Source organism: Schistocerca cancellata, chromosome 1 (assembly GCF_023864275.1).
Source record: "Schistocerca cancellata isolate TAMUIC-IGC-003103 chromosome 1, iqSchCanc2.1, whole genome shotgun sequence".
Lineage (NCBI taxonomy): Eukaryota > Metazoa > Arthropoda > Insecta > Orthoptera > Acrididae > Schistocerca > Schistocerca cancellata.
Genome location: NC_064626.1, coordinates 10044977 through 10072232, shown reverse-complemented (window position 1 = coordinate 10072232; position 27256 = coordinate 10044977).

The following is a 27256-nucleotide window of genomic DNA, read 5'->3' as shown; positions in this document are numbered from 1 at the left end:
ACACACACACACGACGCCATCAAACACAACAAGACGACATCTACAAACACAACCAACTCATTCTCTGCGCCTTAATGACGTCACACACCACAACACCCTTGCGTCATGGGTCAAAGCAGACGGGTGGAATCGAACGCTTCCGTTTTTATAATTTGTAGCCTAGTACAGACAGATGGACTGTTACTTGTAACTAAGTGTATACAGAGCAAGAGGCAGTAATAGTCAGTGTAACTAGTTATCATGGAGTAAGTATTTTTTTTCAATTTTAATTTCTATGGAATAAATATGAGATACAGGTCAAGGGAAGTGTCCGATTCCTGTAGATTTTGTAATTATTTTTCTGTTCATCATCTTGTGTGTTTTGGGATCGTGGTGTGTGTTTTTACTGTTATAATTAACTTGTCCTCTCCCTAAAACCCACAATTTCCCGCGGTTGTCTCGTTAGTTTGATTGTATTTTTGGAGGTCATTGTCTTATTTATACGTTTTTTCGTGTTTGTTGCCGTGTGTATGTAGTGATATCATAGGCGCCATATTGAAAACGCTTAGAATAGTCATTTCCACCATATTGATGACGTCATGGGTCAAAGCAGACGGGTGGAATCGGACACTTCCGTATTCCCCTTCAGTTCTCATTTGGTTTTGTTCATCACTTTCCTTTATCCTATACTTTAAATGATCTATACTGAAATATCTTCCATAATGAACTTGCCAAACTTCTAGACTTCATATAACTGATGCTGAAAATAATCTTTTCACTGACAAAATACTCAGTCCTCATTTTCGTACTTCACTGTTCCAATGGTGCAGTGGTATAATTCCTCATTACATAATCACTTTTGACAACACAAACATACTTTAATGAAAACACATAGAATAGCTTCCTAAGTACTGCTTATATTCAGCAAATACTTAAAACTAAAAGGTCATTACTGCTTCTATGTCAAACATATGTCAGTAGTTTTTTGCAACTTCATTGGTTATATTTATGTCTGTTAGTTTTGGTACACTAGTACACATTCTTCATTGTGCAATAGACATTCGCAGTATGACAGGTTCAGCATAAAACTTCACTAAGTGTATACATTCACAATACAGAGTGGTGGATAAAATATAAAAGGCAAAATACTTTGACATCTGAGCAAACATCCTTACCGAACATATTTTTTCAGTTCCTTTCGTTGATCATGAAACTTCTTTGGCCTGCTTCTTGCCGGAATAATTATTTAGTTGGTCGATCGGTCATCAAGAACAAGGCGCACCCCTCCGCCTGCCTTGCCCACAGCTAGTAATGGGCGGCTGCGTGACGGAAGTGAAGGGCTCCGTAATACGCCACTGTATTAGCCGGAGATCCTGTTTGAACCACGAGACGGAATAACTTACTTGGCTCTAAGTTCTATGCGGTATGACTTCCATCCGGTAAACGTAATCCTTAGTCACGACAGGCTTTCATGAAAATACTTGGACATGAATGGTCTTGCACAACACTTTATTCTTAATAATTTTAACTTGTATTCCACATTCTGCTGTGTTTCGCTTCTGTCTTTATCAGATTCAAAACAAACTCCTCACCTAACTTCATATGGATGGCATTTCCCATGCGGGATGTCGATCTTTACGTCCCTTCCCGCATGAATTCCATGCTACGAGACAAGACACGGTTAAACTTTTCACGATGAGATGAGAAACGTGCATTGATCCGTTCCGTACTAGAATTCTAACTTATCCGTGCCTTTGGCACCAATAGCACCAGATACCACGCAGATTTGAACTGGCAAAGTTGCAATCTTCAAAGACTGCCCTATTTTCTTAAAGAAATTATCGTGCACCGGTATCTGAAATCAACGTCGTGGGAATACCTCCCACAACTGCTTGAACAGCGGCTTGTGCGTACTCCGAGGGACCTACGGTATTATTGAATACCTCATTAAACAACTCGTGACGGATGTCAGTCTCATAGTTATATCGTAGTATGTCTGTCTGTTCATTCAAACTGTTGCCCCCATTCCGTACCGCGATTGTGGCATCAGGCAGCTCGATACAGTCGCGGTTAGTCTGACGCGCCGGACGTTGTCGTCGATGGCGTTTCGACCACCTCGACTATCCGGACGTCCTCGTTATAGTTATTCCTATTTTGGTTTACAGGCGTACATTGCCCTTGATTATTTTGCGACCACTGATTATTGTGGTCTTGATTGTTGTTGTTGTTATTTTGTCGGTTTCCTTTTCGATTATTTTGATAACAGCGATGCTACCGAACCGGCCGTAGTGGCCGAGCGGTTCTAGACGCTACAGTCTGGAACTGCGCGACCGCTACGGTCGCAGGTTCGAATCCTGCCTCGGGCATGGATGTTTGTGTTGTCCTTAGGTTAGTTAGGTTTAAGAATTTCTAGGTTCTAGGGGACTGATGACCTCCGATGTTAAGTCCCATAGTGCTCAGAGCCATTTGATGCCACCGATTATTTTTTGATTTGCGTTTCGGGTTTGCTACGTGCCGCCATTACTCCGTGACCCGCCGTAGCGGCTGTTATTGTGGCCGTTGTTATTCGCGGACTGCGACACATTGTTGCCAGTGCTGCTTTTCGCATCTTCTTGTATTAGTTCCATGGTATTGAGCACTGACAGAAAGTATTCAAGGACGATATCAGAGACCGTAATTAACTTTTCCCATATGTGCAACAGGCAACTTTGCCTTCAAATATACAGTATCTTCGTGCGCAACCGGCTCGTCCCAGTATCTCGTTAAATTAATGTATTTTTCGAAATACTTTCTAAGTCCATCCTGCTTTGGGTTGTAAATTTCTGGACTGAAGACCTGTTTTCTAAGGCGTTCTTGTATGCCCACTGACCAGGACTCCGCAAGAAAAGCCTTTCCACATTGTTCATAATGTATACAGTTTTCTGCGGCTTCGGCAGCCCATAAGGCACCGTCCGCTTGTATATGTGAGACAACGAATTGTATTCTCTGCCTCTTATTCCGTGACCTGGGCAATACGATGTGGAATGAACGTATAAAAACTACGTGATGGACTTGTCCTGTGTCTGGGATAAAGACCTGAAATTGTCCGTGTTTTAACAGGATTTCTTCCTGAAAGATCTCTGTTAAGGTTACACCTCCCTCCATCTCATCTCGCAATTGTTGTACAGCGGTGTTTACAGGCTGTTGTCCCTGAGCTGTGTGGACCTGCATTCGTATCGATAGCCGGTGCTTCGCGTGACCTCTGTAGTGTTATTTCCACCGTACGGTCAACTTCTTTCACCTGTGACGAAACTACGTCTCGCCACTGTGGAAGGTCGTGATGTAGCACGGGCTTTTTTTTTTTTTTTTTTTTTTGGTCATCAGCCTTCTGACTGGTTTGATGCTGCCCACGACGAATTCCTCTCCTGTGCTAACCTCTTCATCTCAGAGTAGCACTTGCAACCTTCGTCCTCAATTATTTGTGGATGTATTCCAATCTCTGTCTTCCTTTACAGTTTTTGTCCTCTACAGCTCCCTCTAGTACCATGGACTTCGTTCCCTCATGTCTTAACAAATGTCCTATCCTCCTGTCCCTTCTCCTTATCAGTGTTTTCCACATATTCCTTTCCTCTCCGATTCTGCGTAGAACCTCCTCATTCCTTATCTGTCCACCTAATTTTCAACATTCGTCTGTAACACCACATCTCGAATGCTCTGATTCTCTTCTGTTCCGGTTTTCCTACAGTCCATGTTTCACTACCATACAATGCTGTACTCCAGACGCACATTCTCAGAAATTGCTTCCTCAAATTAAGGCCGATATTTGATATTAGTAGACTTCTCTTGGCCAGGAATGCCCTTCTTGCCATTGCTAGTCTGTTTTTCATGGTCTCCTTGCCCCGTCCGTCATTGGTTATTTTACTACCTAGGTAGCAAAATTCGTTAACTTCATCTACTTCGTGACCATCAATCCTGACGTTAAGTTTCTCGCTGTTCTCATTTCTACTACTCATCATTCCCTTCGTCTTTCTTCCATATACTCTCAATCCATACTCTGTACACATTAGACTGTTCATTCCGTTCAGCAGATCATGTAATTCTTCCTCACATTCACTCAGGATAGCAACCTCATCAGCGAATCTTATCACTGATATCCTTTTACTTTGAATTTTAATTCCATTCCTGAACCTTTCTTTTATTTCCATCATTGCTTCCTCGATGTACAGATTGAACAGTAGAGGCGAAAGGCTACATACTTTTCAAACGAGCATTTCGTTCTTGGTCGTCCACTCTTATTATTTTCTCTTGGTTGTGTACATATTATATACAACTCGTCTCTCCCTATAGCTTACCCCTACTTTTCTCGGAATTTCGAACATCTTGCACCATTTTAAATTGTCGAACGCTTTTTCCAGGTCGACAAATGCTATGAACGTGTCTTGATTTTTCTTTAGTCTTGTTTCCATTATTAACCGCAACATCAGAATTGCCTCTTTCGTGCCTTCACCTTTCCTAAAGCCAAACTGATCGTCATCTAGCGCATCCTCATTTTCGTTTCCATTCTTCTGTATATTATTCTTGTAAGCAATTGTGATGCATGAGCTGTTAAGCTGCTTGTGCGGTACATTCTACACACCAAAGTGAATAGTCGTTTCGTTGCCACTTCCTCCAATGATTTAAGAAATTCTGATGGAATGTTATCTATCCCTACTGCCTTATTTGATCTTAAAGTCTTCCAAAGCTCTCTTAAATTCTGATACTGGATCCCCTATCTCTTCCAAATCGACTCCTGTTTCTTCTTCTATTACCTCAAACAAATCTTCCCACTCATAGGGGCTTTCAGTGTATCTTTCCACCTATCCGCTCTCTCCTCTGCATTTAACAGTGGAATTCCCGTTGCACTCTTAATGTTACCACCCTTGCTTTCAATGTCACCGAAGGTTGTTTTGACTTTCCTGTATGCTGAGTCTGTCCACCCGACAATCATTTCTTTTTTCGATGTCTTTACATTTTTCCTGCAGCCATTTCGTCTTAACTTCCCTACACTTCCTACTTATTTCATTCCTCAGCGACTTGTATTTCTCTATTCCTGAGTTTCCCGGAACATGTTTGTACTTCCTCCTTTCATCGACCAGTTGAAGTATTTCTTCTGTTACCCATGGTTTCCTCGCAGTTACCTTCTTTGTACCTATGTTTTCCTTCCCAACTTCTGTGATGGGCTTTTTAGAGATGTCCATTCCTCTACAGCTGTACTGCCTTCTGAGCTATTCCTTATTGCTGTATTTATAGCCTTCGAGAACTTCAAGCGTATCGCGTCATTCCTTAGTACTTCCGTATTCCACTTCTTTGCGTATTGATTCATCCTGACTAATGTCATAAACTTCAGCCTACTCTTCTTCCCTACTATGTTGTGATCTGAGTCTAGAACTGCTCCTGGGTAAGCCATACAATCCAGTATCTGATTTCGGAATCTCTGTCTGACCATGATGTAATCTAATTGAAATCTTCCCGTATCACACGGCCTTTACCAGATATACCTCCTCCTCTTGTGGTTCTTGAACAGGGTATTCACTATTACTAGCTGAAACTTGTTACAGAACTCAGTATTTCTCCTCTCCCATTCCTTGTCCCGAGCCCATATTCTCCTGTAACCTTTTCTTCTACTCCTTCCCCTAGAACTGCATTCCAGTCTCCCATGACTATTAGATTTTCATATCTCTTTACATACCGTATTACCTTACATACCGTATTACCTTACATACCGTATTACCTTACATACCGTATTACCCTTTCAATATCCTCATATACTTTCTCTATCTCTTCATCTTCTGCTTGCGACCTTGGCATGTATACTTGGACTATCGTTGTCGGTGTTGGTTTGCTGACGATTCTGATAAGAACACCCCTATCACTGAACTGTTCATAATAGCACACACTTCCCCCTACCTTCCTGTTCATAATGAATCCTATTCCAGTTGTACCATTTTCTGCTGCTGTTGATATTACCCTATACTCATCTGACCAGAAATCCTTGTCTTCTTTCCAATTCACTTCACTAAACCCTACTATCTCTAGACTGAGCCTTTGCATTTCCCTTTTCAGATTTTCTAATTTCCGAACCACGTTCAAGCTTCTAACATTCCATGCCCCGACTCGTAGAAAGTTATCCTGCCGTTGATTGAATAATTTTTTTCTCATGCTAACCTCCCTCTTGGCAGTTTCCTCCCGGAGATCCGAATGGGGGACTATTCCGAAATCTTTTACCTATGGAGAGATCATCATGACACTTCTTCAATTACATGTGCTTTATGTGGTCTATTTACGTGACGAGCGTTTGTTTTGCCGTGCGGAGTTCGGCCATCGCTTCGTTCACAGCGCGTTGTATTGCGCCTTTCCACTTTGAATTTATTTTATCGGTGAGCATTTTGTCTTTCTGCTCAAGCCACTTGGCGAATTCGATATTTAATTTTTCACTTTTCTTATATAGCTCGGTTTTTAGCACTTCTTCTTCTGTTTCTACGGACAGGCTGTCGACACGTTGTGTTAATTCGCGCATTGTACTTCCATCGTCTTCTATGTTCACTGCATAATTTCCACATCTTTTGATAATTTGGTTTCTGGTAAATTCTTATATGTCTCATTTTGGCTGGTAATTTCGAATGCTATTGTTCCAAAAACAGTGTATAATTTTTTTACTAATTCCTGATTTACCTGAGTGGAAATTTGCGTGACCAACTGTTTGTCAGTTCAGTCAAGGTATTATTTATTTGAGATTAAGCCGCATCTCTCTCAGCAAGAGTAGTATTTACGTGTGAAGCAAGCGCTTCATCGCGTGCGGTAATTGGCTTTACCAGTTCTTTATCGCGAGCATTAATCGTCTCAGAGTTTTATTAAATAATACAGAAAATGGATCTACGACGGGAGGAGGTATTTGCTCGGTACTTTCAATTGCTTGTGCCTGCGTATTAGCTTCTGGCTCCACATTCTGAGCATCTGATTCTGCCACCGTCTGTGCTATTGTTACCGCCATCGACGTTATTTTCAGTAACATTATCATTTGCAGAATCCATGTTCAAATTTACCTATCTTTAATCAATTATTCAAAATTACAGTCACAATCGCGTTATTTATTTTAGCGCCAACCGGTTTCAACCCGCGTTGGTCACCGTCTGCCCACGTGTTGTTGGCCGTTATTTAAGCTCATGCAGAGCCAACCATGCATAGTTACTAACCGTGCACAGGCAGGGTGACGACTCCAGCTAGCGACCAAATGGGTATAAAAATCTGTTTGTTTATGTTACTTTGACTAATTGCTTGTAGATTACGTACATGATTACTTACTAATATTATAACTTTACAGTGTAAATTGCCTTGAAGATGACCCCATCGCTGGTTGAAACCGGTTGGCGGCAAATTAAATAATGCGATTGTGACTGTCATTTTGAATAATTGATTATAAGTAAATTAGTCGCTGTTTATCTCCATACAACTATGTTGTCTAAAAATTTACCTATCTTTGTCATAACACAAATTGAAAATATACTTCGAAATAAAGTTTCTTGACAACACACTGAATAATTACCGTAAATTCATCAGAAACTAATTGTTGTATTACTAAAATAACAAGATGGGTACTTCAAACTAAAACAATCCATTGTCACTCGTTTTCATCTTGCTTGCACGGAGCGCAAAAGTAGCCATCTTAGCTTAGCAACAATGCCTACAGTATTTAATAGGTTGCAAACTACGCAAAATGAAAAAATGCAAAATTGACCATGTGTTAAACGAGCTACGCGTTGCAGACCACAAAAGTGGAGACAGCTGGTAACATGTTGATAACCGTACCTTCTTTTCTTGTGTTGCTTGGAGCGTCCTTTAATTCCGTTACATCAGTTAATTTCATTTGTGTTTCGTGTAGCCGTCATCAGTTTTTTCTTGTCATTAACAGCACAGCCGACTCATGAAAAATAGAACAAACAAGCATCAATTAACGCCACACGACTTTTTTTTTTTTTTTGTTCGAGCAAAACATTGGTTAGGTCTATATAATATTATAGATATTTAAGAATAATAAAATAGTATTATATTTATCATTTCTGCTGGTGGCAAAGCCTCTGAAATGGAAAAATTGTGCATAGAAAATTTTTATTTGCTTAGTAATGAATTTTCATTCCGCCATCAAACATCGGATTCCCGTCAGACCGCCGAGAACGTTGACCGACGGCATTGTTTAGAGGCCAGTGGCCGGTCTCAAAATTACGCAGTTTGAGTAATTACCTTGCCCGGATACTGATAGAAAAGATTGGCGAAATATATCTTAGGGACTCTGAAATAAAAGATAGATAAAGTAAATGGCGACTGAACAAGAGTAGCGTTCGGCTGTGGCCACCAAACAATTCGCCGGCAACTGTCCTTAGCTGCAGCATGAAAAATTTCTAAAATGCAACTAATAATTTGAGAAGTGACATTAATAGAAGAGGAAAGTAGGTTCTTAATTGAAACGCGGGTTTTATAATAAAATTAACGTAATGATTTAACCAAACGTTACAGATACGTTAGTGACACTTACATGTTATGAAACAGCCATAGAAAACAAGAGACAGACACACACAGCTTGCAGTTCCTGCTTTTATATAGTCCAAAACAAATTACGGCGAGTGTCTTCAACTTTCTTTTCAGAGCGTAAAGTTTCGATGTATAAACATTTCTCTGGAACATTCTTTATCGGAACAAAAAAAAAAAAGACGTCCCCTATATTAAATCATGACCTTTCCTCGTTGCTTTGAACATGATCTAGCTTCAAATGGTTCAAATGGCTCTGAGCACTATGGGACTCAACTGCTGAGGTCATTAGTCCCCTAGAACTTAGAACTAGTTAAACCTAACTAACCTAAGGACATCACAAACATCCATGCCCGAGGCAGGATTCGAACCTGCGACCGTAGCGGTCTTGCGGTTCCAGACTGCAGCGCCTTTAACCGCACGGCCACTTCGGCCGGCTCATGATGTAGCTTCTCGCTGCCTATTCTCACATCATAATGTAGGTTTATTTCACAATACTCAATGAGTACAACTTTATTCAGTTGATGAATGTGATTATGAAGGGGAGGAATATTTGAAACATGTTTGTTCAGCTGAAGGAAAACGTGATTCCGTATTTCCTGCAAAACTGAGATAACTAATTTCTTCCGTTTTTTCCGTTCAAGGTACCGGTACTAGAAACTTTAGAACATGGTGAAATTTGCAAGTTGTACTCCAGTTATTTTTTCAGTTTGCTAGCCAAATACAAAGTGGAAAAAACTGGATAAGGTATGTATTCACAGTCGTTATCTATTATAGTAGCAGAACAATTAGCACTAGCAGATGTACCAGTTTCAGTGTGTATTAAAAATCTCTTGGAAGCGTCTTCAGACTGCTGGATTGGTGTTATGCTCCTCCACTGAAAAACACTCCCAGCGGGTCTTTATTGAGTTTATATGCAAGTACCAGAGTCCTTCGTGGTGCGTATCTGCTTCTGACAGCGTGATACACAACTAAAGATGAATGTAGACTGTTAATTAGACCTGTAAAACCGGTTCTTGTTGAGTGAACCAATAAAGTTCCCTCAGGAGATCATTTTAACACGAACTGTCAATTTTTGCTTGTTTTACATACCCACATCATTATAAGTGATAAAAGGCGTAAAATATAAACGCTTATTTTGCATAAAAACCAGACATTATGGCTATAAATGAATTTCATTTTTTTATAAAAGCATAACATAACATTTCACACGTTTTGTTGAGTAATCGTCACAAAAGTAATGCTGCCTTCCAAACTGATATTTTATTTTCTACTCTTGTGAAAGCAGTGGACTACAAGACTCGTAGTGCAACATAAACAGGTATTCATGAAGAAACTGTGATTCTGTTGCATGTAAACAGAACTGTCGGTATCGTGCGTTTCATCAGGGCACATGTAAACCGATAATCACTCGCATTAATATCAGGAATTTCGGAGAAATTAGGTTATCTGCACTACTGCATGTGACATAGCAATAACGTAAACTGTTTTATTGTGAAAATCAATGCTTGTACAGACAAAATGTGATTCCAAAGTTGTTAACTCGTGATTGGGTGTGGACGTACTAACGAGAATTGCATCTTGTACTGGAATTAGCCCACATCTAGTGGTCGTGCGGTAGCGTTCTCGCTTCCCACGCCCGGGTTCCCGGGTTCGATTCCCGGCGGGGTCAGGGATTTTCTCTGCCTCGTGATGGCTGGGTGTTGTGTGCTGTCCTTAGGTTAGTTAGGTTTAAGTAGTTCTAAGTTCTAGGGGACTTATGACCACAGCAGTTGAGTCCCATAGTGCTCAGAGCCATTTGAACCATTTGTACTGGAATCTGCTGTTATGGAGTGTTACTGATTACTAGTACTATAGCAAAATACACAACTTTCCAGTATCTCTTGCAGTATGGTGTAAGTTAAGATATATGCTCCACATATATGGTATAACAGCATTTAGTCTGTTCTGTGTAAGAGTCTTCATTTCGTACATGAAGTGGTACCCCACACCATCGATAATCATTTTGACACGATTTTAATTTTATTGTACCCTCAAAATAAATAACCAATTATTAGAAGGCCTACAGACTTCCGATCCTGTAGGACTCCATAATAACGATTTCCAATAGAAGATGCAGTTCCCGTTTGTTACGAGGTGACAGGTGTAGGAGCGCAGTTTGTCTGCTGGGCGCGCGCACGCCTACCTTCGGCCTGTCTTCCTCGTAGGCCTCGAGTGAACGCGAGGCGGCGCGGCGCGGCGACTGAGTGGCTCGTTACTCAAGGAATACAAACATAAACCTTGCCAACACAAGTAAAATACAGCCAACACCTGCTCACTCTGCTAGGACAGTGTTGTTGTTGTAAGTTCTTTCTGGCGGTATGTTGCGACTACTATATAAATGCAAATGTTGGAGACATGGTGTACAAGATTTCTTAGTACGAAACTGTGATACGATAACTGCCAAATACGGTGTTTTAGTTTTACAAATTATTTAGGTATAAAGGAGACGAGTCCCCGAAAGGCAGAAGCGGTGCGGCGTCTACAGTCTACAGGTACACAAGCAAAAGCTCTGCTAGGTTTCGAAATGAATTTCTGCAGACACACACACACACACACTGCTGTCTTCCTATTTTGTGCCCAGTTGACTGGCAGATGTTTCCTGGGCCACGGTCAGTGTACAGGGGTGAGGGATGGAGGAAGGCGGGAAGCAGGGAGAGGGCTGGGGGAAGCGTGTAGCGGCTCGTGGGAGAGTGGGGAGCCGTCGGTGGGCTGAGTAGGCGTGCAGGTCCCATTTTAGTTTTGTAAGGCTCGGATCCAGCATTGGTGGCTGAGAAGTGTCGCCATAGGGAACCGACCGTGCTGAGGTTATGGGTATGCCCGGCACGTGGGCCACAGGTGTTCCAGAACTGAAAACTTGAAGTAGAAGAAATTTTTTAATTGAGAGTAAAGTAGTCGCGCCAACCCTAGGCAGTCGGCAGCCTAACCGTTGCTCCACTCATCCGAGAAGTGTACGTATACGGGCGGGGAGGAGTCGCTCGCGTAGAAGACGGTTTGCCCTGGTGGGAACTTTAAATCTAAGGGCAACAAGTACTGAAATATTTCAAGATTGTCGGAAAGGAGGCTCGCAAAGTGATACTGGACTCGCACAGACCTTTTAGTAGTGGGGCTGGAAGGTGGGAGTGGGGGGGGGGGGGGCGGCGCTTGCCGCGGCCGTGGGCGGCACCGTATAGGGACGGGAAGCTACGCGCGGCTAGAGAGAACTTTTGTTGACACTGAATCTCAGCAAGTCACATTCCAGGTAACGTATACATTGCCTGTAAGCGCTGCAGACTATTCATTTTCGGTAACTCATAGGTATATTAATGGAAATAGTGCATGTTGAGTCAGTACAACAAAATTCTTCTAACCACTATCAGAAAATTATAGAAGACTCTTGAAACGTAAAACAGCTGTTTCAAAGTTCACCCTACAGTATAAATGTTTTTACATTTCTAACTAGTAATATTAAGCTAACGTAAGACATCGATTATCTTTCATTTGATACAGCTCCTATGAAAAACGTAAGAAGATAGCTTGAGTGTAAATGTGTTAGAAGACCTGCTTAAAACCTTAAAATTTGAAAGTATATCCAGTGGACAAAGATAATGTAAAAATATTTGTTACACATGTAACAGTGTCGTTAATCGTGGACTGTACATATTAGTGTGACGTAAGGTAAGGGACGCTTTATAGCAAAATAAGTGGAGGGGAGGGAGAGCGCCTGAGAGGAAGTGCCGCCGGAGCTGTGGGAGCTGCTCTGCTGCTCTGCTGCTCTGCTGTCGGTGGGGCGGGGCGGGGCAGGGCTCGGACTCGGGGGGCGAGTTCTCGCCTCTGCTTGCCGCCGCCCCGACTGCGCAGCAGCTCAGCCACGCACTGTCCGCCACTTGTCAGCGACCGAGTGGATGCCGACAGGGAGGCACCGGCCACACACAGTACAGGCGCCAGCTCACTCCCACTGGCAGCCAGGTCCACGAGTTTCTTCAGGTATGCTCCAGACAATTCACAGATGGTAAAATATCGGTAACGTGACGTTAGAAACTGTGTAACTTTCTGTAGGTGCAGATCTAAAAACGAAAAGGAAGACTTTGCAAATCTGGTTACCTGGAGAGGTGACGGCTACAAGGAACCTCACGACACAGCGAACCGTAGTGGACAGTGTAACTATCCTTAAACAATACTACCGTAGGAGATCCGGCTAAGGATTCGGTAGAGGGAGGTGGAGTGGACGACGGAGAAAGTACTGCAGATAAAGAAGGCCAACAGAAATGTGGCGGAGCACGAACTGACGAGTTTACTACGGACATGTGTCGGTGGTAAAATGAAGCACGTGAAGATGAGGATACGAAGTAGCGCTGCCCCCTCGCTAAAGCCCTTCCTCGGCACGAGCAGATCTCACTCGAAACTGAATTGTGAAGCGACGCTGAAATCGTTCCGTGTTCGGTTTCTGCAAAGCGTGACGATCCCCGATGTCCTGCGCCTCCTTAGCGAGGCATCTTGCAGGCCGTCGTTCGCTCTGCTCACAAGTGTACGTCTGAGTGAAGCTACTCCACAACAAAATAAAAACAGTGAATAATAGAGGGAGTACGAATGAGAACAGTGGCTTCTTTAAGTTTACTCTTATCTGCTTAAACATATGTTTACAGAAAGAAGAAAGATAATATTTAAAATTATGTGTTCCCATCGACAAATAAATTGTAAAAAAAATGCACACCTTAGTCTGTTAAACGACATTAACACCAAAAGCCAGTACATTTCTGTAATCAAAATCTTAAATTAAAGATATTGGCCACTCACATCGTCTAAAAGACGAAGCAAATATTGATTAACTTGTCTTTTAGACAGCGTGCAGGCCAGTACGTGCCATTTGAGATTTTGATTACACGAATGTCTTTCGGTGTTAATGTCGTTTAAAAGCGTAAAGTGTTTATTATTTAGAATATTCTTATATGTTTATTGAGTGCGCTATTTTAAATCTTACTTTTTACACATATGTTTAAATACAGATGAGCAACTTTTTGAGTGATTTGTTGGCCATAATTTTCTCTGCCTCGTGATGACTGGGTGTTGTGTGATGTCCTTAGGTTAGTTAGGTTTAAGTACTTCCAAGTTCTAGGGGACTCATGACCATAGATGTTAAGTCCCATAGTGCTCAGAGCCATTTGAACCATTTTTTTGTTGTTGGCCATAAACCTTTTCCGATTCTTCACGAATTGATACTGTTAAGCTATCCTTTATGGTCCTCTCCATCTTGGCACGGACGCCAAAATGGAAAATATTGAAATAAACGATATCGGAATTGAAAAACAACTGCTATCACTTAGTAGCGGAAAAGCATCCGGACCAGACGAGATACCCTTAAGATTCTACAGTGATTATGCTAAAGAACTTGCCCCCTTTCTATCAGCAATTTATCGTAGATCGCTGGAAGAACGTAAAGTACCTAGCGACTGGAAGAAAGCGCAGGTCGTTCCCATTTTCAAGAAGGGTCATAAATCAGATGCGAATAATTATAGGCCTATTTCGGTTACGTCAATCTGTTGTAGAATAATGGAACATGTTTTGTGTTCTCGTATTATGACGTTCTTAGATAATACAAATCTCCTTCATCATAACCAACATGGATTCCGCAAACAGAGATCATGTGAAACTCAGCTCGCCCTATTTGCCCAAGAAATTCACAGTGCCGTAGACACTGGCGAGCAGATTGATGCCGTATTCCTGGACTTCAGGAAGGCATTTGATACGGTTCCGCACTTACGTTTAGTGAAAAAAATACGAGCTTACGGAATATCGGACCAGGTTTGTGATTGGATTCAGGATTTCCTAGAAGAAAGAACACAACGGTTCAAAATCTGCAGATGTAGAGGTAATTTCGGGAGTACCGCAAGGAAGCGTGATAGGACCTTTATTGTTTACAATATACATAAATGACTTAGTTGACAACATCGGTAGCTCCGTGAGGCTATTTGCAGATGACACGGTTGTCTACAAGAAAGTAGCAACATCAGAAGACTCGTACGTACTCCAGGAAGACCTGCAGAGGATTAATGCATGGTGCGACAGCTGGCAGCTTTCCCTAAACGTAGATAAATGTAATATAATGCGCATACATAGGGGCAGAAATCCATTCCAGTATGATTATGCCATAGGTGGTAAATCATTGGAAGCGGTAACGACCGTAAAATACTTAGGAGTTACTATCCGGAGCGATCTGAAGTGGAATGATCACATAAAACAAATAGTGGGAAAAGCAGGCGCCAGGTTGAGATTCATAGGAAGAATTCTAAGAAAATGTGACTGATCGACGAAAGAAGTAGCTTACAAAACGCTTGTTCGTCCGATTCTTGAGTATTGCTCATCAGTATGGGACCCTTACCAGGTTGGATTAATAGAAGAGATAGACATGATCCAGCGAAAAGCAGCGCGATTCGTCATGGGGACATTTAGTCAGCGCGAGAGCGTTACGGAGATGCTGAACAAGCTCCAGTGGCGGACACTTCAAGAAAGGCGTTACGCAATACGGAGAGGTTTATTATCGAAATTACGAGAGAGCACATTCCGGGAAGAGATGGGCAACATATTACTACCGCCCACATATATCTCGCGTAATGATCACAACGAAAAAGATCCGAGAAATTAGAGCAAATACGGAGACTTACAAGCAGTCGTTCTTCCCACGCACAATTCGTGAATGGAACAGGGAAGGGGGGATCAGATAGTGGTACAATAAGTACCCTCCGCCACACACCGTAAGGTGGCTCGCGGAGTATAGATGTAGATGTAGATGTAGATGTTATTGGATGCAGTTGTTCAGCGTGTCCCTTGAAGTGGGTACAATGATCACACGGTATCTGCCTTAACTGTCCTCCGTTTCGACTTGTGTGTTGCCGTGTAACCTTAATACCTATGATATTTGCTGACTCTACAATATATTAATTTCTCGTAAAGGAACAAAGCGAGGGACTGCTGAAAGCCGTCGAGAGGCGAACGGCGCTCCACTCCAAAGTCCCGCGGCACCGCCCCGCCCCCCCCCCCCCCCCCCCCCCCTTGACTTCTGCACTGGGGGACACGGAAATATGATGTGCGCTTAAGCTGCTCTTCGCAATACCGAAAGAGTTTCTCCCGCGTCGAAAATTCGCTACCATCATCGAGAAATGTACAGGGCTGTTCAAAAATAAGGAACAGATTTCAAACATTTACTGTTTCTAAACTACAAAATATAGAAACACAATTCCGATGTTCCTGGAAAGAGAAAAGTTCAGATTTTTTACGTATTCAATATGAGCATCATGTTTTACACGACGAATGTCAAAATGGCGCTTCATTTCCTGCCACACACGAAGCAGGTGGTCTTTCGTTTTGGAATTCGCAGCTTCGGCAGTGCGATTTCGCAGACTTTCAAGAATGTCAGGCACAGACGGGATGAAAACACGGTGTTTTACGTACCCCCACAGACAAAAGCCTCAGGGTGTGAGTGAGGTCTGGAGACGTGGGAGCCCACTCATCTTCTTCTTCTGCTCCAGTCCGACGTCCCGGCACGGCGTCACTCAGGTAGCGTCGGACGTGCCTGCGGCTGTTACGCAAAAGACCGCGTTTTTATCCCCCCCGTATGCCCCACATTCTCCAAAGTCTGCCACATCGCATTGTTATTGAAGCTGTGAAGTGAATAATGAGAGACTATTTGCTCCGTGTGTGTGGCAGGAAATGAGCCACCGTTTTGATATTTGTCGTGCACACATTGAATGCATAAAAATCTGAACTAATCACTTTCCAGGAACGTTGGAATTACGTTTCTATCTTTCGTAGTTTGGAAGCAATAAATGTTTGTAATCTGTTCTTTCTTTTTGAATAGCCCTGTATTTTAGCAAACCGCACCGACTGGTCAGCCCACACAATCTGCTGCTTGCATATGACCGATTTTCGCTTTGTTCCGTGAAACCTCTCCACTTGACTGCTCGGTGCGAGTGCCACTGAAGGGCAGTGGTCAGGCACTCCGAGTCATCGTCGTGTAGGGCAACACCTACCAGACGTTAAGGACAAAGTAAAAACGTAATTGCGATATCTTAAAGTTTTTACGTAAACTTTCTCATCCTAAAGAAGCAATCCGGAACGATAGTTTCGTCCGAGCAAAAAAAAAATGATATCAGAAGCATTTGGAATCTCAGAAAGAAGAGTGTTTGCGCCATCGTAAGTTGTTTAGTATGTGTGTGTTTGCGTGCGTGCGTGTGTGTGTGTGTGTGTGTGTGTGTGTGTGTGTGTGAGTGTGTCTTAGTGCGTGCTGTTTTCCTTTCGTCACGAAAAGCAAATTAATTTTATCATTTTGTTGACAAATTTCCAGCTGGAAGTTTCTTCGAGATCCAGCAGAACAGCAGTTAAACAGCGACCACTGTTTTTATTATTGGGTCAAAATCATTTCACACGCAGTATTTGATTTTTTGATCTCGAAGCACCTTTCGGTTTTCGAGACAAGATACGTGTCTGTAAACTTTGAGAATGTTCCATGATTTCCTTTCGGGTCACTTTCTTAGTTCATATAGTCTTTTCCAAAGAACGAGGGAAGGAAAAGAAGTGTTTGGCAAATTACTCGTAAGATACGTTTCTGCGCTGTAATTGTGTTGTAACAGGCAGTGTGAAACGCCCAGCAGGCGTGCAGCGCTTCGCAGCGGCGGTCTGCTGGCGCTCGGCAGCAGTCCGCAGGCGTCCGCGTCAGTGGGGGGGGGGGGGGGGGGGGGGCGGAGGCAGCGGCGCTGGCAAACACAGCGGGCAGCCAGAGTAATGTCAACACCAGCACTTACTTGGCAAAGGTTTGTTAACAGAGGGTTGGACCCCCATTTGCCCGTAATACAGCTGCGATTCTTCTCGGAATATTGGCATATAATGATTGTGTAGTCTCCAGTAGATTGTTGTGCCACTCTTCGATGAGAACTGCTTCTTACTCCTGTAGCGACGAAGGAGGCGGAAATCTGCTCCGCAGTCTGCGCTCCAATACCGCCGAAAAGGGTTCGATAACATTCGAGTCCGGGGAGGCCAGGGAAGACACTGCATTCCCTATTACGTACCACGATTGCACTGTCCTGTCTGTCTGAATGGGTGCGTTATCGCCCTGAAACTTGGCTTCATTGTTGGGGAACAACATTTGAGTCGTGGGGCGCACTTGACCACCTAAAATATTCACATAACCGTTGACTGTAACACGACCTTTGAGAGTAATGATGGCACCAGCGGAATACCATCATATGGCTGCCCACACCATTACACTTCCATCTCCATGCTTAACCGTTGTAGGCTTCTTTTCGCGTTCTCCAGACGTAAAGCCGGTCCGATGTTCGAAATAACGGAAACGGTGACTCGTCGGACCATATGACGTGTTGAGTCGTCCCGGATGTGTCCTCCTGACACAGTGTTTTACGCTTCTCCACGTTGATTGTCGTCACTAACGGTTTCGATATAGCAGATTTATGGAGTTGTCGGCGGATGGCGTCGATAGATACGGGGTCTCGAAGACTGCTATTGAGTCCTGCAGTCACTTTAACCGCCGTAGTTTTGTGTTGTTTTGACAATTGGTGTTATCGTACGACGATCTCTGCATTTAGTTTCGCTTCGTCACCACTATTACGTTTACACGATGGTGTCTTTCCGTAATTTGTGTAGGCTGCCATGACTGTTGAAACAGCTGCTATTGAAACATTGAACAAGCTAGCTGATCGGCTACTGCTGCTCCAGGTAATCGGGCCTCTCCTTGGAGCTCTGTTAGGTCTTTCACTGGACGTCGACCTCGGCCTCTGAATGCAAATACGAAGTGTGCGCTACTCGTAAACAACCTGCACTGATGCCTGGTCCGTACTAAACGCGCACAGTACAGCGCGACGCATGTCTTGCCTGTGTCGTTGGGCGTCACCCATTACTACCAGTGTTCGCAATATTTTGCGTATCCGCTGCACCTTTCAGTCCTTACCGGCCATGGCTATACGAGTGACAGTGATGCAGTTTATTCGTGTCTTGTTGTTCATCTTCACACAGAGGGTACGATTTCTGAAGATCAACTCGTAGACAAATCGTTTGAGAGGAATTCACGTGTGTCAAGTCTTCTGCGAAACATCGTGAGAAGGTATCTCAGACCGAATGCCGTCCGCAAACCGGGGCGTCGCGCGGGTGTTGCAGAGCGTGTTTTCCGCGGTGCGAGTGGGCCGGCCGGCCGGCTGGTTTCCCTGGCTGGCTGCTGCGGGCAGGGCAGGGCGCGCCGCCCGCCCACCGAGCCGGCCCGCCAGCCACGCGGCGTCCCACTTTCTCGTTTGCGTCGCACCGCCGCTGCGTCCTCCTCCTATTCCGGAGCCTCTTGTGAAGAGCCGGCCGCGGTGGTCTAGCGGTTCTAGGCGCTCAGTCCGGAGCCGCGCGGCTGCTACGGTCGCAGGTTCGAATCCTGCCTCGGGCACGGATGTGTGTGATGCCCTAAGGTTAGTTTGGTTTAAGTAGTTCTAAGTTCTAGGGAACTGATGACCACAGTGCTCGGAGCCATTTTTTTTTCTTGTGAAGACGCGCCCACCGACTGCGTGGTATATACGCCACTGGCGAGCTGTTCGGCGTGCCCATCTTCGTCTCAAGTTGCACTTGGTGCTCACCTTGTAGTGCTACCGACAGTGACGCCACATATCCACTAGGACGGCACGGTAACAGTTCAGTCTCAATTCTCGTGACCGAATATCAGTGAACGAGGTGTGCGAGCAAACCGCTTGCTCGTCGACGTCCTTAGGTAGGTACACGGGCGATACGCTCCACTCGACGTGTTGTCCGTTGGCGACGTGAGCGCTGGGGCGCGGGGCTGTCAGTGTGACGCGATCATCGGCCCCTGTGTCGAGGCACCTGGCCCCTATCGGAGTGCACGCTTTTGGAATTTTTACGGTAAACTTGTCCGTAATGCTCAGCACCTTTCTTGTAGCACCTTTCCCCCGTGGAGAGCACAGACTCACGAGCAGTACTACATAATCGAAGACGGAGCGTTTTAATAGCCTTCTTTCCCGGACGGATTGCATTTCCGTACAGTTTTCCCAACGAACCTGAGCGTATTTTCTGGTTTTTGTGCAGTTTTTTTTATACGAGCTTTCCATTTCAATGCGCTTCGGGCGGTCACTCTTGCTTCTTTTACAGTAGGCGCTGTATCGAGCGATTTTTCACCAATGGTGTAAGCCAATTAAATGAAAACGAAACAGGTGGAAAAGTTAACTAAAGTGTTTATTGTGTCTTCATTGAGAAATGTCTGCTGTTGCCTGAGGAATCGTGATTGTAGCCAGGCGTTCGCACCTCTCCATCCGATGCAGATCGACGGCTGCGTGTCTCTTTCTCCAGGGCTGCAAAAATAAGGAAATCGCAACTGTACGGAGCATTTCCGAATTGCGTAGTGTACTCGAAACGACGATGTCGACGTCGGGCGTTACCCTGCAACAGGGTGGTGCCGCCCGTCAACAGTTTGGCACTCGATGGCGCGCTGTAGTTTCTCAAAGTGTCGACCTACCGTCGTGCGGTGACTGTGGCGCCGTGGTCCAGGAAGCCAGCGAGCAACGTGACTGTGTGTGTGCCTGCGCCTGCGCCTGCGCCTGCCGCAGCCCTCGGCGTCGTGCACTGCACAGTGACCGCAGCCCGCTAGTTCCGTCTCATCCTCAGTAAGTTTGTTTTATGCGCACTAAACGACGGGACAGACTGTACCGAATTTTTTCCGTAAATGAACGAACTGACCACTGATATCTACTGTCCTGGGGAGTCTGGACGTCACGGACGAGGTGAGCTGACAGCATTTCTGTTTGCGGAGTACATGCCGAATCCTGTAGAGAAGATTTCATTTCTCCAGGAACGAGTTCGATGTATCTGCAATAATTTGGCTCTGGCGATTTAGGCGTTTACTTTGGGAACGGCGGAAAACTTGTCAGAGACTAGATTCTGCAAACGGTTGTGTTACGATGCACGTGAGAGACAGAAAATTTCGTTTTGTTAAGATATGTTTAGTATTTTATATTTCGTGATGGCAAGATGCAGCAACGCCGTCTCTGTCTGTGGAACTGACGCGGCTAGGTGCGTTCGGTCGCTCCGTTGTCGGAGGCTGTGCAGTCCGCAGTCACGTTCCCTCGCGAAGAAGAGCTCTCCGTCTAGTCCAAAAGAGGCGGCCAAGTTCTGGCGAGCGAGCTGCGAGAGACAGCCGCGGAAAGGGTCGCCTCGTCGACGGCTCGCTGTGTGACCTGCCCGTTTTTCGGACCTTTTCGTCACTTTCAGACTTTTCGATCCGGTACTGCGGACATTTGCGGCCGTAGCTGGCCAGTACGAGGCTGCAGTGTATCTTAGTCGAGTCGTCTGAGGTGACGACGGTGACATTTGTTACCTCACATACAAAAGAAATTACATACATATTTTACATATTTTTATTTTTAATTTATGAGCACGAATTTTTTTTCGGTTTGAGCATGACTCTTTCTCTCAGGGATATTTTTTCTTATCACTTTTAGTTCCGTGCATAAGTAAATATGAAACGGGTTCTCGAAGGGCCGCTGTTATGAACCAACTTTAGATTTTGAACGTGGTGACTAAAATAAAGTTGCCGTTAACAGAATTGAATGTAATTTTGTTAATTTCTATTTATTGATTGCAAAGCAAGGCTTGAGAGAATTTCGATTGTTGCCGTGGAGCGGCCAAGATAAAACTGTATAATTTAAAAACATGAAATTTAACGTAAATTAATTATCTGTTGCAATTTAAGAAGGTTCTTATAACGAAATCTCTCGCATTTACAGGTACTGTTAACACTTTGAAAAGCCGGCCGCGGTGGTCTAGCGGTTCAGGCGCTCAGTCCGGAACCACGCGACTGCCACGGTCGCAGGTTCGAATCCTGCCTCGGGCATGGATGTGTGTGGTGTCCTTGGGTTAGTTAGGTTTAAGTAGTTCTAAGTTGTGGGGGACTGATGACCACAGATGTTAAGTCCCATTCTCGCAGCGCAAATTAATGGAAAAATGCTTATTAAAAATAATTAGCCACTGCGAGCATTTGAGGTGACAACTATTACAAAAAAATTCAATTTGTGATAACAATAACAAGTTTATTGTATCAGAAATACGAATAACTTACATGAAATATGTGTAGCCGCTCAATTGCTGCCTTCTGTCCACCGAAACAAAACAGTGTGTGTACCATGAAGTACGTCCTTCCTCCTCGGCCGTACAATCGCGTCTCTTTCGATGATTTCTTATTTTCATAGACATTAAATAAAGATGATGCTCTCAAATTGTCGCTGCATATAAGTTGTTACAAGAGCATTAACTATATCTTTGACACTAATTATATTAATGAAATGCTGTAACTGCGATTTACAACCGATAAAAATGTCAATATTTGTGTGACGTACTGTCACACTGAGAAGGCATACATGTAAACGCAAACGCAAGAAATGAGAGCCGCAGCCCCGGCAGCGCCGTAACGGGCGCGGCCCCGGCCCCCGGCCCCGGCCCCGGCCCCGGCCCCGGCCGCCGCCGCCCACGGCCGCCCCGGCGCTCCCACGCGGCGCCCCGGCAGCCTGCCTGCCTGCCTGCCGGCTGGCCGGCCGTGGGCGGCGGCGGCGGCGGCGGCGGCGACGGAGGCGGCAACACTCTTGCTCTCCTCCACCCTGTCCTCGGCCGTGCCGCTGAGCTTACGGCGTCTCGCCACCTGCTGCAGCGCAATCTTCCTGACTTTTCTTGTTCGAGGTCGAAACAGACTCTCTACGCAATAAAACTTGTACCTTCATCTTGTGCTCACGCCACGTCAAAGGAGCTTTTCTGATTCCTTTTCAGATAATCGCTATTCTGACTGGTTCGATGCGGCACACCACGACTTTCCTCCTCGAGCCACCTTCGTCATCTAACTTACTACAACGCCCTTAAATATTTGTGGCACGCCTCCCAATCTCCATTTTGCCCCTACTCTTTCCGCTCTCTGACTTCGTCTTTCTGGACGGGATCTCTCTCATGCCCGGACACGCGTCCTTTCGTGCTATTCCTTCTTCTTCTCAGGCTTTTTCACACGTTCCCTCAGTCGCCGATTGTGTGGGGAACCATTTCGCACCTTAGCAGTCCGCGATGATGTTGAAAACTTCCGGGGGATGACTCGTAGGAGTAAATACGTCAGTTTGAGGTAAGGGCACGGGTCGGGAAACGTCCGAGCCGAAAGTCGCCGTGACACCGCTGATAGTGCTCCTCTCGTCGCTGGGAATGTAGGGTAGGCAGCTGCTGACGTCACACGTGCGGGCTTCTACCCGCGGCGCGGGGCCTCTGTGCGGTAGGCGAGCCGCAGCGCACCTGGCTCCCTTCTCACGGCCATTTTCACAATACGGTACTTTACAACCGTATATTAATCTAAACCGGAATACTTCGGCGGTCCCACTAAAAGTGGGCCATATCCAGTGACACAACAATAATTTCAATATCTTTAAAACAAAAAAATTTAACAATTTACAGAGACTAAATATTTTCACCGTCAACCTCTGAATTAACAACCTTTAATCGCGGAATTTCAACATACGGTATCTGAGACTACATAGCAATGCACTATATCCATCACCTCCGAAAGCTAAGTATCTGTTTCTATTTTATTTCTCGGTCTATTACGTCTTTTACATTTTTTTATTACAGAAATGTTTGTCACAACATCGCGTACCCCACAATTACACAGCAAATGAGTACAGCACCAACATCTCATACTTCATCCTATTTGTCTATTAATTTAATGACGAGTGTACTATTTTCCCAGTAACTTTATTCAAATGTTGACTATCTTGTTGTTGTTGCGGTCTTCAGTTCAGAGACTCTTTTGATGCAGCTCTCCATGCTAGTCTATCCTGTGCAAGCTTCTTCATCTCCCAGTACTTACTGCAACCTACATCCTTCTGAATCTGCTTAGTGTATTCATCTCTTGGTCACCCTCTACGATTTTTACCCTCCACGCTGCCCTCCAATACTAAATTGGTGATCCCTTGATGCCTCAGAACATGTCCTAACCAACCGATCCCTTCTTGTAGTCAAGTTGTGCCACAAATTTCCCTTGTCCCCAGTCCTATTCAATACCTCCTCATTAGTTATGTGATCTACCCATCTAATCTTCAGCATTCTTCTGTAGCACCACATTTCGAAACCTTCTATTCTCTTCTTGTCCAAACTATTTATCGTCCATGTTTCACTTCCATACATGGCTACACTCCATACAAATACTTTCAGAAATGACTTCCTGACACTTAACTCTATACTCGGTGTTAACAAATTTCTCTTCTTCAGAAACGCTATCCTTGCCATAGCCAGTCTACATTTTATATCCTCTCTACTTCGACCATCATCACTTACTTTGCTCCCTAAATCGCAAAACTTCTTTACTACTTTAAGTGTCTCATTTCCTAATCTAATTCCCTCAGCATCACCCGACTTAATTCGACTACATTCCATTATCCTCGTTTTGCTTTTGTTAATGTTCATCTTACATCCTCCTTTCAAGACACTGTCCATTCCGTTCAACTGCTCTTCCAAGTCCTTTGCTGTCTCTGACATAATTACAATGTCATCGGCGAACCTCAAAGTTTTCATTTCTTCTCCATGGATTTTAATACCTACTCCAAATTTTTCTCTTGTTTCCTTTACTGCTTGCTCAATATACAGATCGAATAACATCGGGGAGAGGCTACAACCCTGTCTTACTCCCTTCCCAACCACTGCTTCCCTTTCATATCCCTCGACTCTTATAAGTGCCATCTGGTTTCTGTACAAATTGTAAATAGCCTTTCGCTCCCTGCATTTTACCCCTGCCACCTTCAGAATTTGGAAGAGAGTATTCCAGTCAGTATTGTCAAAAGCTTTCTCTAAGTCTACAAATGCCAGAAACGTAGGTTTGTCTTTTCTTAATCTGGCTTCTAGGGTCAGTATTCCAACATTTCTACGGAATCCAAACTGATCTTCCCCGAGGTCGGCTTCTATTAGCTTTTCCATTCGTCTGTAAAGAATTCGCGTTAGTATTTTGCAGCCGTGACTTATTAAACTGATAGTTCGGTAATTTTCACATCTATCAATACCTGCTTTCTTTGGCATTGGAGTTGTTATATTCTTCTTGAAGTCTGAGGGTATTTCACCTGTCTCATACATCTTACTCACCAGATGGTAGAGTTTTTTTGTCAGTACTGGCTCGCCCAAGGCTGTCAGTAGTTCTAATGGAATGTTGTCTACTCCCGGGCCCTTGTTTCGACTTAAGTCTTTCAGTGCTCTGTCAAACTCTTCACACAGTATCGTATCTCCCATTTCATCATCATCTACATCCTTTTGCATTTCCATAACATTGTCCTCAATTACATCGCCCTTGTATAGACCCTCTATATACTCCTTCCATCTGTCTGCTTTCCCTTCTTTGCTTTCCATTTGAGCTCATACAAGTGGTTCTCTTTTCTCCAAAGATCTCTTTAATTTTCCTGTACGCACTATCTATCTTACCACTAGTGAAATAAGCCTCTACATCCTTACATTTGTCCTCTAGCCATGCCTGCTTAATCATTTTGCACTTCCTGTTGGTTTCCTTTTTGAGACGTTTGTATTCCTTTTTGCCTGCTTCATTTACTACATTTTTATATTTTCTCCTTTCATCTGTTAAATTCAATATTTCTTCTGTCACCCAAGGACTTGTACTAGCCCTCGTCTTTTTACCTACTTGATCCTCTGCTGCCTTCACTACTTCATCCTTTAGAGCTACCCATTCTTCTTCTACTGTATGTATTTCCCCCATTTCTGTCAATTGTTCCCTTATGCTCTCCCTGAAACTCTGTACAGCCTCTGGTTTAGTCAGTTTTTCCAGGTCCCATCTCCTTAAATTCCCACCTTTTTGCAGTTTCAACAGTTTTAATCTACTGTTCATAACCAATAGATTGTGGTCAGTGTCCTGGAAATGTCTTACAGTTTAAAACCTGGTTCCTAGGTCTCTGTCTTACCATTATATAATCTATCTGATACCTTCTAGAATCTCCAGGATTCTTCCATGTGTACATCCTTCTTTTATGATTCTTGAACCAAGTGTTAGCTATGATGAAGTTATGCTCTGTGCAAAATTCTACTACGCGGTTTCCTCTTTCATTTCTTACTCCCAATCCATATTCACCTACTACGTTTCCTTCTCTTCCTTTTCCTACTATCGAATTCCAGTCACTCATGACTATTAAATTTTCGTCTCCCTTCACTATCTGAATAATTTCTTTTATCTCAATTTCTTCGTCATCTGCAAAGCTAGTTGGCATATAAACTTGTACTACTGTAGCAGGCGTGGGCTTCGTGTCTGTCTTGGTCATAATAATGCGTTCACTATGCTGTTTGTAGTAGCTACCCGAACTCCTCAGCCGGCTAGAGTGGCCGAGCGGTTCTAGGCGCTACAGTCTGGAACCGCGCGACCGCTACGGTCGCAGGTTCGAACCCTGCCTCGGGCATGGATGTGTGTGCTGTCCTTAGGTTAGTTAGGTTTAAGTAGTTCTGAGTTCTAGGGGACTGATGACCACAGCAGTTAAGTCCCATAGTGCTCAGAGCCAGCCGAACTCCTATTTTTTTTATTCATTATTAAACCTACTCCTGCATTACCCCTATTTGATTTTCTATTTATAACCCTGTATTCACCTGACCAAAAGTCTTGCTCCTCCTGCCACGGAACTTCGCTAATTCCCACTATATCAAACTTTAACCTATCGATTTGCCTTCTTAAATTTTCTAACCTACCTGCCCGATTAAGGGATCTGACATGTTGACTATAAGTGCCATTTTAAAACTGTGCTAATCTAAAACTGATCAAAAGCATGTGATGGTGGACATCACAATTCGAAAGAGAAGCAAAAAACGCTTCTGTCAAGAAGGAATAAATAATGCTTGAAACAAAATTTAGTGACAATTCGTTCTCATTTAATGTGAGCACGTTTGTGCAAGAATACTAGATTACTTCTTTATAAACAAACCTTTATTTGTAATTATTGCTAATGATCTGAGTATGACTGAATACATTTCTTCATTCAAATGTTATTGTAATATATTACTTTAGTCCAGGAAGTGGTCAAGTTGAATCAGACCGTGTCAGTAGAACTTAAGAACGATGTACTTTTGATGTGGATGGCCTTCAGACAATACCAGAACACTACAAGAGTCGACTGGAGACCGACACTTTTGCAGTGAAGCCATTCCAGCACATTGTGTCGAGCGCTGGAGGAAGTCTTACAGGTGACCGTTTCAGTACTCCAAATTTGAAGGCGCTCACAAGAGAACCGAATGTGCCCCGAAGTAAGATACAAATTTCTTCAGCTGCTATTACGGAACTGAGGGTACACATATTACGAGTTACTACTCTTTGTGCAATGAAACTAAGGATAAACAGAATATGAGTTACCGCCCGTGGTGGTATGAATTTCCAAGTGATTCCACGGTGGGCACAGTAGAGCTCTGACAGTTCTGAGTCGGCTGCATGGAATGTTGTAGCATTGTCTGAGTAGAGAGTGACTGGTAGGCTCCTACGTCCTGCAAAGCGCTGCACGGCCATCAAAAATCTGTCAGTGGACATATCAGTTGCAAGTTCAATATGAATGGCCCGTGTTGTTGCACATGTGAATAGGACAGTGTAGGACCTTTTTGTTTGATGTCCAGATTTTACATATAATGGTCCAGCAAAATCGATGCCCGTTACTGCAAATGGTCTTGAAGG